The sequence below is a fragment of the Orbicella faveolata genome, unplaced genomic scaffold (genome assembly GCF_042242905.1).
Source record: "Orbicella faveolata isolate gen_17 unplaced genomic scaffold, um_ofav_v1 contig_1, whole genome shotgun sequence".
Taxonomy (NCBI): domain Eukaryota; kingdom Metazoa; phylum Cnidaria; class Anthozoa; order Scleractinia; family Merulinidae; genus Orbicella; species Orbicella faveolata.
The window spans coordinates 21,244,565-21,256,231 of record NW_028301536.1 but is presented as its reverse complement, the minus strand read 5'-3'; the positions used below and the strand labels follow the sequence as shown (position 1 = coordinate 21,256,231).

Genomic DNA, 11,667 nt, shown 5'->3' with positions numbered 1-11,667 from the left:
GTTGGACAAAATATTTTTTGTCGTTAGAAATAATTATTAAGAATAAGAGACATTTGAGGCATTTTGGTATTTCATTGTAGACCCTTCATCAAACTGTTCGTTGCAAATTTGAATGGCTCAAAAGTAAAACCAATGGAGTGTAAAATTGATAATAGCTAGCACCAGAAAGGAGACCTTTATGTTAAGTCAGGTATTATTCTACCCATAAAAAATTGACAAATTTACAAACGTTTGTACCCCTAGTTTGCCTTTACTCAGTTGATCACACTTGTATTCCATATTTTCCCATGTATCAAGTTTTCCACGACGTCTAAGGAAAACCATGGGAAAAACGATGAAACAATCTCCTGTGTGGACAGCTTGTCAGTATAAAAACTCACAATAACATTCAGAGACTTGGCTGAAATGAATTCTTCGACTTTGTCTGACAACAAGTTTACCCTGAAAATATTCTTCAGAGTCAACTGAATACTAGATGAAATTGGAATTTGAAGTGGTCATGACTAGAAAGTATGACTAATTTGTACATTCACGCTTTGCACAAAACTTTTCTGTGGTACGAAACTATGTTTGAACCACAGATATAAAACATAGGCACGCAAGGTGTGCAAGAGTTATTTTTTTGTGTGTGAAGTGCCGGAGATAGGAGCATTCATGGAACTGTTTACAGTAATGATTTGGTTAATTTGACAAGTTTTTTTGGTTGCGATGTACAGCAAGAAAGAAACTGGGAATTTATGATCTACATGCGATGTTACATCGGTCATGGTAAGATAGCTAAATAGTAAGCCATAAAATGTTTGACTGAACAAACTACAGTAATCTGACACGTCTCCAGATTAACGTAGATACCATCTTATTTTCTAACAGGCAATTTGATTCGTTCTTTGATACAACCCACACTGTGATTGGTGTGACCTGTGCACATGCATAACTCCCTCACTCACCAATCACATAGCCCTTCCAACCCCCAAGAGGAATTTTTGCTCAAAAATACTCAAGTTAAATAAGAGACCTTTTCGCATTTTATACGAGTTGTAAGTTTACCTTTTTTACACAACACAACAAACACTACTTCACCGAAAATAGAAAAAAAGAGAAAAAAACCTCTCTGACACGATGAAAGTCTGATTTAATTAAATTGCACTTTAACTTGGTGCCACGCAGTCTTCAAAGAACATTTGAGCAGTTTTCATACTTTTTACCTTTAAAAATATCGGACTGAAATGAATGTCATCAAATAAAACTATTAAACTGCTACTGCAGAGACGTAAAAACCGTCCAGAAATGAAAGCTTCTTTTTTGTTTAATATCCTGGAAACAATAGCCAATAACTTGTCAGCTCTAATTGAATTTACTCCCATATAAAAAACAAAAGTGTCAAGTTACCATTTGTAACTAAAGATAGCAAACATCTCGTGGAAAAGAGTGGTGACGATTCGTCAGCTCTAATTGAATTTACTCCCTTGTGAAAAGCAAGAGTGTCAAATTATCCTTTGTAACTAAAAAAATAAAAATATCTCCTTAAATTTGCATGCAACAAGAACAAAACAATTGTTACCTGCACTGACTATTGTAAACGCTAGAACTCTTTCAAATCTAAATAGTCTTGTCTCCTCTAAAACATGTCCTAAGAACTAGAAGCGATGATTCATGACCTCTAATTGAGTTTACTCCTTGTGTAAAACAAAAGTATCAAGTTACCTTTGTAACTAAAAATGAAAATATCTCGCCCATTTGCATGCTACTAACTCACGAACTGTTTCAAACCTCAAGGCTCATCTCGTTCATAACTAAAATTCTCAGCCTAACCCACAGAAAATGTCAAAGTGAACCCAATATATGAATACTTTTTCCTCTTTTATAGAAGAATAAATATGGCCGTTCTGAACTGTATCGGGATCAAATCTTCTCATGTACCATTTACCTTTACAACAAGAAATTTGATTGGTTGTTTATAGTAGATCCACTCTGATTGGTGTGACACACATACATCTCTCACTCACTCAATCACTCATCCATTGACCAGTCCATAACGTACCCAACGTGCCGACTGAGAGGTATTTTTTTACAAAAAAATAACTCAAAAAAAAAAACTATGGAGAGCTATAACGCTGATTTTTGATCATACGGACTGGAAAAAAACATTTGGTTGCATTTTAGAGGTTTTAAAGTTCTGACAGCAATTGCAAACAGATAAAGTCGATAAACAAAACATGAGAACTTGGGCCGCGTATTCAATTTGCATAATATTTTGTTGGGGTCAAATTATGCCTGAAAATTAATTCCACAACACTTACAGATAACAAACAACTACATAATTAAGACCTCAGATTTTCGTGGTTTTTCAGATGAACGTAATTCAGACAAAATGGGGCTTCACAATCTTTCACGATGTCACCGCAAATGTAAATTAACACGTAGCCTGAATAGTGGTGCTGATGTGGCATGTTTTACAATTCAACGTGACATTAGAGACAACGCATTGCGCATGATAAAATAGAAAAAAAATGCAACTGATAACAAAGCTCTTCTGCGTAGTATTGTATGGCAGTATAATATAACTTCTTCCATATTCGGCCACAAACTGCCAGTTAAGACATTTTTCATTATAGCAGAAATGTCCCGTCAGAGTATCTGACCAGGCAAAGTTTTTACTTGTCAAAACCTCAAATTTACTGGACAATTGTCCAATGAGCGACTGTTATTTGCAGGCTTGCAATGTGGCTAAATGAAGTTTAGGTGAAGTTAATCTTGGGCTAAGCAGTCAACTCACCAGTCCGTAAATTAGTTAGTCAATAAGTTGGTCTAATAGTCAGCCTGTCAGTCAATCAGTCTATTCATGAGTCCATCAGTCGGTCAGCTTGCATTGTGTCGAGTCAAAATTAATTCTTGTGATACTCATAATCATCCTCTTTTTGTCTCAATAATACATGCTATGAAATCAGCTCAGTGACAGTACGAGAAAATAATTATTTGAAGGGTGGATATTTCCACTACCAATGAAAGGTGTATTTTAAACAAAATGCAAACTAGTTAATTATAAGTGAATAACACTTTTTCACATAGTTAATTATATAATCATAATTTTTTTTACTCAATTTTTTTCATAAGTGATATCAATACTTCTATGACCATTTTCAAAGTAAAAACAACATGGGTGATTCCAGAAAATATCCATACCCTACTGCGGGAAGCATGAACATTTTAACCACCCTTTGGAAATTCCAAAATGCTCTACCCCCCATGCTCTCCAAATTCCAAGATTGTTAACGCCCCTCCCTTCCGAAAGACCACTTTTTACTTCAACCATCTGGAATCCTAGTTTGACTCCCTACCGCTTCCAATGAAAGTGATTTTACGCTTTTACATCTTCCCAGAAGTTTACCAACTGTCTACAGGGCTCAAAGTTGTGACCAATACGATCACATACATTCGTGACTAAAATATGTTCAGTGACTAAAACTTCCTCCTCTTCAGTTGCAATTTTGCAACTAGTTTTCAGCTAAACTAGTGAAAGAATAAAATTTCAATTGTTTTGTATATTAATTGCATATCCTGCCTAATTTACCTTTGATATTACGAATGATATTCACTTGTTCAGATGCCCTTAAAGCGGTTTCTTTATGACTATGTATCTGGCACAAGGTAAACAAACATGGTGGGTCAGCATTCGTCACAAACGATTTAAGGACAAGAAATTCATCAACTTTAAGGCCTCTGGAGCCCAATGTACAATGCAGATTTTATTGCTTTTCGTCTCTAAATGAATGTGAACACATGTGTAATTGATTGATGCTTGTCTTGTATCTTGCTTTCTGTGGTAGTCAACACTGTTGTCAGTTCATTTGTGCTTTCACATTCTTGTCTATCCCCTCTACAAAAGCCCCCATGCCCTCAGAATTCCAATTGTAAGTACCCCCATGCCTTTGGATTTCCAGTTAAAAGAACCCCCCTTGCCCTCAGAATTCCCAAAAGCTGCCCGTGGTATAGCTATGGATACTTTCTGGAATCACCCAATTATCATTTTGGGGGAACATTTTTGGAAGTCATGAAAAAGACCAACAATCACTTAATATTTGATTAATCAAGAGTTGTTATTTACTTTGCTTACCTGCCATGGACTAATTTTACGTCATCCTTATTGTCAAGGTTTTGATCAAATTTCTTTCCTGTTTACATTTCTTCTGAAATACAAGATTAAAGTCCCCTATTAGTTGCCACTAAAGCAAAAATTCTAATTCTACTACCAAGCTGCCAAGAAAGCATTGAGAGTTTGTACAGATAAACATAACACACTGTATCTCCACAGTGTTTGGGTTTCTGGGGCAGATACAGGATTTTAGAGAGGGGGGTTTAAGATACAGACTGCCAAAGGCAGTCCCCTGTAGGCAGGGGCTCCACTGGTATCCTTCCTTGGATTTCCTTCCCTGGATTTGCAGCATTCTGAGGCCAAGTCAGAGTGTTTTTATGTCTCTTTTTGTTTTCAATTTAGGGGGACCAACTGAACCCCCTGAGCCCCCTAGATCTGCCCTCGGGTTTACACTAAAAATCTGAGTATATAGTTAAAGGATATACCCAATCTAGCCCTATCAGCCACCTGGGGGAAAAGAACTAATAAAAGTATACCCACTCTAACTAAGATACGCCTTCTAAAAAGATCATAAAAAAGGAAAGTACACAAAAAGGACTTCAACAGTAACAACTTCAACCTGAAGTCGAACCAACAACTCAGTGCCTGCTGAACAATGAGAACAAGAGGTTTTGAGTTAAGGTATCAGTATACCCCAAAATTGTGGAGACGCGGTGGCCTCATGGTTAGTGCGCTCGTCTCTGGATCAAGCAGTCCGGGTTCAAACCCTGGCAGGGACATTGTGTTGTGTTCTTGGGCAAGACACTTTACTCTCACAGTGCCTTTCTCCACCCAGGTGTATAAATGGGTACCGGCAAACTTAATGCTGGGGGTAACCCTGTGATGAACTAGCATCCCATCCAGGAGGGAGTAGAAATACTCTTAGTCGCTTCATGCTAAGGAAGACGGGATAAGCTCCAGCCTGGTGGGCCACTTGGCTCATATGCAGACTTTACCTTTTTTTATACCCCAAAATTGACCATTTTTCAAAAAAATTGTTTTTCGCTTTTTAACTGCGCGTTTGAATCGTCGATGAAATGACCTTTTCCGGATATTTTTTCCTTCAGGGTCAACCGAAACCTCCGATTACAAAATCACGCCAAACCTACACGTTGCAAAAAAATCTCTTCAAAACCCTGACTTCGAAGCGATATAACACTTCAGCGTTAATAGCTACCACACATCGGCAGATGGTAAATCTATTCCTTAACAATCCAGCTTTATCCTGTTAAAATTTCAGCGAAATCGAACAAAACCAGAATTAATTAGAATTTTTTTGTGACCTCACTCCCCAGACTTGACCTAACAAAGGAAGCAACGGTCGCCCATAGCAACCGAAAAACATGAACACAACAAAGCCGACATTTCGGCCAAAAAACTCCAGAATTATCACCTGAGAGCTTAAACTTGAATGGGAACATCTTTTTCGAACTTTTTTCAACTGATTTAGACGAAATACTGGCCTCGACGGGCTACAAAAAAGACCAAGATAAAAACAGAACAAGAGAGCAGAACAAGCCGATAATATTTCATCGCATGGCTTTCAGCACGAAAACGAAAATACAGCTTACTTCTGGATAAATTCAGCCTTAGAAGCCAGCAACCGGTCCCAAATTACTTTCTGTATCGTTACAAATGTCTTGACTTCCATCTCCGAAAGATTTTGCCCCAATTTTGAGCATATAAACATTTCGTCGACGGTGACCGCCATTACAGTGGCTTGCATACTAAATTAGCTAAGTTAACAAAATTCTCCCGAGGGGGGGATATGACAAATTTGGTAAGAATCAAAAGTAACGCCAATTTTCTGTCACGTTTTCAATCTGTGGTCACTGGAGTGACCAAAATCGATACATCGGTCGGGATAGAGTTTTATTATTAAATTATATGACTTGTGTGACTACTTTGCTAGCCCTTTACTCGTGGAAAACACCAATTAAATTTAATCATGATTTTTAAGAAAGAAAGCTGTTGTTAATAGTGTTATTATCATGTGGTTCATATCGTTCATGACCATACATATCCCGAAGAAAGTTCTAGATTAGGACCATTACGTCATCGGAGATTTGTCAACGGCTACCACTGATGGTGCAATAATACAGTTTGTGTTGATCAAGTGATGTGATGTCTACAGTAAGAAAAGAATCATCAATGACTGCTTTGGAATGTGCACTGCGTTCCGACGGTAGTGCTAAGCGAACAGTTAAATTTTAAAAGTGCGGTTATAAGATCTAACAGATCTTCTTATTTTTTTTTAATTTGTGTGTAAGCAGACCCAAGCTTCCACTCGGCCAAATTTTGAGTCACGCAACCTGTGATGTTTACTCGCCAAAAGCTGTTGAAACATTAATAAATCTCATCTTTCACGGGAAAAAATTAAAAACCCAGTGCTCATCAAATATTATATTTTTTCACCAGAAATTTAGCTCAGAACATATACATATTTATATTCGTTTGAATCGTCGATGAAATGACCTTTTCCGGATATTTTTTCCTTCGGGGTCAACCGAAACCTCCGATTACAAAATCACGCCGAACCCACACGTTACAAAAAAATCTCTTCAAAACCCTGACTTCGAAGCGATATAACACTTCAGCGTTAATAGCTACCACACATCGGCAGACGGTAAATCTATTCCTTAACAATCCAGCTTTATCCTGTTAAAATTTCAGCGAAATCGAACAAAACCAGAATTAATTAGAATTTTTTTGTGACCTCACTCCCAGACTTGACCTAACAAAGGAAGCAACGGTCGCCCATAGCAACCGAAAAACATGAACACAACAAAGCCGACGTTTCGGCCAAAAAACTCCAGAATTATCGCCTGAGAGCTTAAACTTGAATGGGAACATCTTTTTCGAACTTTTTTCAACTGATTTAGACGAAAGACTGGCCTCGGCGGGCTACAAAAAAGACCAAGAGAAAAACAGAACAAGACAGCAGAACAAACCGATAAGATTTCATCGCATGGCTTTCGGCACGAAAACGAAAATACAGCTTACTTCTGGATAAATTCACTCTTAGAAGCCAGCAACCGGTCCCAAATTACTTTCTGTATCCTTACAAATGTCCTGACTTCCATCTCCGAAAGATTTTGCCCCACCATTACGGTGGCTTGCATACTAAATTAGCTAACTTGACAAAATTCTCCCGTCGGGGGGATATTACGAAAAGAGCTGAAAAATGGCCTGTAATTGGCTAATGATGAGATCATCCCACTGTCCAAATTTGGTGAGAATCAAAAGTAATGCCAATTTTCTGTCACGTTTTCAATCTGTGGTCACTGGAGTGACCAAAATCGATACATCGGTCGGGATAGAGTTTTATTATTAAATTATATGACTTGTGTGACTACTTTGCTAGCCCTTTACTCGTGGAAAACACCAATTAAATTTAATCATGACTTTTAAGAAAGAAATCTGTTGTTAATAGTGTTATTATCATGTCATTTATATCATTCATGCCCATACATATCCCGAAGAAAGTTCTACAAAGATTAAGACCATTACATCATCGGAGATTTGTCAACGGCTACCACTGATGGTGCAATAATACAATTTGTGTCGATCAAGTGATGTGATGTATACAGTAAGAAAAGAATCATCAATGACTGCTTTGGAATGTGCACTGCGTTCCGACGGTAGTGCTAAGCAAACAGTTAAATTTTAAAAGCACGGTTATAAGATCTAACAGATCTTCTTGTTTTTTTAGTTTTGTCGGTGACCAGACCCAAACTTCCTCTCGGCCAGATTTTGAATCACGCAACCTGTGGTGTTTGTTCACCAAAAGCTTTTCAAAAAATTAATACACGGACAAAGTTACGGATATTGTCTCCTTTATTTGTGTGTAAAATATATTTTCTTTGGGTTTTATCAAAGCGCTGGATTCCAAGGAAATAATAAATACGCTTAAAAAAGGTATTACGTCAGCCATGGAGTGTGCTGACTTTGCAGTTTTCACTTTCGCTACATGACAAATAAGATCGTGTTTACTTTGCAAGTTTATTTCGCCAGAAGCAACAGTTATCAATTTAGTTATTTGCAATTTTGCGAGTATTTCTTGTGGTTTTAGGCAAATAAAGTAAATTCTTTGGCTGTTTCATTGCAGCGAGTTCATAGATCAGAAGGAAAATTAAATATTTGCAAGCCAAGCAAGGAACTTGTCAGAACATGCAAGGATTACATCATTGGTAGGGAAATAACCACCGTACTAAAGAGAGCCATGATTTATGCAATTCTTGAATTATGTGACTCATGTGACTACTTTTCTAGCCCTTTACTCCAGGGAAAAAACAATTAAATGTCATTGTGACTTTTAAGAAAGAAAGCTGTTGTTAATAGTGTTATTATCTTATTGTTCATATCGTTCATACCCATACATTTCCCAAAGAAAGTTCCAGATTAAGACCATTACGTCATCAGAGATTTCACAACGGCTACGACTGATGGTGCAATAATAGAGTCTGTGTTGATCAAGTGATGTGATGTCTACAGTACGAAAAGAATCATCAAGGACTGCTTTGGAATGTGCACTGCATTTCCACTGTAGTGCTAAGCAAACAGTTAAATTTTAAAAGCGCGGTTACAAGATCTAACAGATCTTCTTGTTCAGATAGAGCTCATTGCGATCTTTCATTCAAAAACATTTCTATGAAAAAAAATTGATTCTATTAAGCAGAGTTATGAAAGAAAAGTGTTTCTTTGCATTAATTACCTCTAATTGATAGCTGTCAACAGGTTGCCATGAGAAGTAAACTTGCATTAAAAGGTTACGTGACCAATTGCTGTGCATGTACGATTGTCGAACATTTGTTTGTCAACAAGTTGTTCAGAATGTTCTACATTTGTAGATTATTGATTTAAACTTAAATGTCATTGAAAAAACATAAAAGTTCCTTTTCACTTTGCAAGTGGGAAGAGGCACCACAGAGGAAAAGGCCGGGGGGGGGGGGGGGGGGGAAGGTTTCAAAGACATTCAATCAGAATTGGGTTGATGTGTTAGCTTCTAGTAACAAAGGTTCGATCCTGCTCTGAGCAGGAGAAGTTGCTTGCACTGGACGAGGAAGATGTTTGACATTCTCTAAGCATTACTTCACTGGCGCTTTCGCCATTCAAAGCAGTAACATACAGTAACATGTCAGTTCAATCAGTATCACATTCTCATGGCCATTTCATTCACGTTGTTTACGAATGTGCTCTTTCGTTGTCTACAGCATCTCTTAGCTAAGGTGTTTTAAAAATCAAAAGGAAGAAACAGAAACGAAAATTATTTTATTCAGATCTTGCAAAGGATATTTCTTGTTGGAGGCAACATTTGAGACTATTTTGTAATTGATATGAGCTAGATATTGTTAAAGTAAAATGAGCCTTTGCTTTATCGATAAACATATCATTACTTTCACACGTTTTGTACTAATTATCTCATTACACTGGAAGAATGCCTTAAAGTATATTTTCCTTCGTATCTCAAAACAAAAATTTCAGCAAGTGAAGAGCACATTTTAAATTGTTTCCAGCGAGTTTTCAATGTTTTTCACTAAAACTTGGAGAGAACGTTGCCCAAAATCATGCAAAAAACAGCGTCAGCGAGTTTTTACTTTTGGCTTCTTTTGAAAGTTATGACTATTTTAGTGAATAGAATGCATGTTTTATCAACTATCAAAGTTTAACTGCTTTTTAGAGGACGTGTCAAGATGACATAGCGATGTTCATTGCGTCCTCCCACTCAAATCAAATCGGAAACAAACTTGATTAGTAAACCTCTGTACTTTAGGAAATAGGGCACTACACTACATATTTTAATGAATATACCTTCGTAATCTACAATTCATAAGCTTTCAGAAAATATATACTTTAATATATGTAAATATGTGTCAAATGTCCAACCATAAAGCAGTGCCAACGAATGAAGGTCATTTGGGGTATACTGATACCTTAATAAGCAAAAAGTTACTTTGCATGAAATAATTTCACACACAGTGACTTTTAGTCTTGGCTCAAAACAACATTATTAAGGATGGCCCATTACTTTTTTGATGGAGGATTGGGCAATTACAAAAAAAGAATTCCTGCACAGCAAAACTGCTGAAAAAAAATCAAGCAAGTGGAGCCATGAAAAAAAATTTAGTATTAAGAACTTTCTACTAAGCAATTTTTTGATGTTAAAATAATCAATGCACAAGCTATAATGCACACCAAAAAATACTAATGCGCAACCTTAAGGTGAAAAAAAATTCATGCCCCAGGAAATTGCCCAACATCTTGGTGCTTCTTGAACAATCAGAACAAGAGGTTTTGAGTTAAGCAGAAAGTCACTCTGCACGAAATAATTTCATGCAGGGTGGCGTTCGGCTAAGCTCAAAATAATACTGTTATTCTCATCACTAAATGTTTTGTTTCCTGACTCTGAATTAGAAATTGTTTTGTTGTTCTGTTCAAAAATGATATTATTGGGTTGCTGGGTTTAAAGATCACTTTTCGTCAAATTTAGTGTTCCAATAATTTGAAATGTCCTTCCTACTGTGACCTTGGTAAGACTGATATTCAATCATTGGTTTTAAGTACTGTAAAAATGTTAGTTTCTGTCGTACCCTGAAACATGCTGGACTCAATTTTTTTTTCTCATAATGGATTTATTAAGCACTTAATGACTGGCCCCAAGGAAAACAATGAGTTTTGCTTTCCCGAGACCCTCAATGTTCCCCGAGGTGAGGCCAAGAGAAACATTAAGGTCGAGGGGAAACAAAACTCACTGTTTCCTGTGGGGCCAGTCATTGAGTGTTCTGTTATACCTTCCAACCCAAAAATAGAAAGAAAAACTGCAAAAAATTGTTTGTCTGATGCTGGCTGGCACACAAATTAGCCGCAGTTTCAAGCAGTACAACCTGATCACTTTAAAGTAGTTGTTTCCCTAGGGAGTTGGTGAGTTTTGACCCACGACATGTGACATGTTCTCCTCCAATCAGAAAAAATCTTTGAGCTGGTACATATATTTATCACTGAACGACTTTTATTTTCTAGGTAAGCCTAAGTTATGTTAACTTAAGCTTAAGCTTATTGTTAACAAAAAAAATTGAATGAGGAGTCCCCCCCTACCCCTACCCCCTATCCCCTACCCCATCACTATTGGTAAGCAGGTAATGTACCTCTACGAAGGCAAAGGAAACTCTTATGTACACATATGCAACAAACATTTTCTTTCTCGTTAACTGGTCTAGTAGTTATTAAGTTAAACTGCTAGGCAATCGAACACGAGCTTTACCTTATTCTGGACGACTACGGGTGCCGGTCGAGGTCGTCAACAAACAAAACGCCTCCTCATTCCGCCTCCTGGCTGCGGCAAGCAAAGAAAGGAAAGGCAAGTTAACAACGTTTCACCCTCAGAAATATCGCTGGGTCATGCTGATGAAAAACAAACCTGTGAAAGTGGCGCGCGCTCAATTTTCTTCTGTTTTTCTTGCACACGTGCACAATGGCGGAGACGAAATACACTCGCAAAGATTAGTGGGAAATAGCACAACAAAACGGGAAGGGAG

The 11,667-nt window shown here is 37.4% G+C and overlaps 1 long non-coding RNA gene across 2 annotated transcripts in view; it reads right to left on the bottom strand.

Moving 5' to 3' along the window:
* The window catches only part of LOC110044798 (uncharacterized), a 16,313-nt gene extending 4,646 nt beyond the window's left edge, over positions 1–11,667 (bottom strand). The window contains exons 1-3 of one of the 2 annotated variants that reach the window (XR_002296148.2): positions 11,550–11,667; positions 11,394–11,465; positions 4,115–4,187 (exon numbers count right to left, since the gene is read on the bottom strand). This is a non-coding gene — a long non-coding RNA (uncharacterized LOC110044798). The remainder of the gene's footprint in view (positions 1–4,114; positions 4,188–11,393; positions 11,466–11,549) is intronic. The other variant, XR_016208917.1, reaches the window with a different exon arrangement.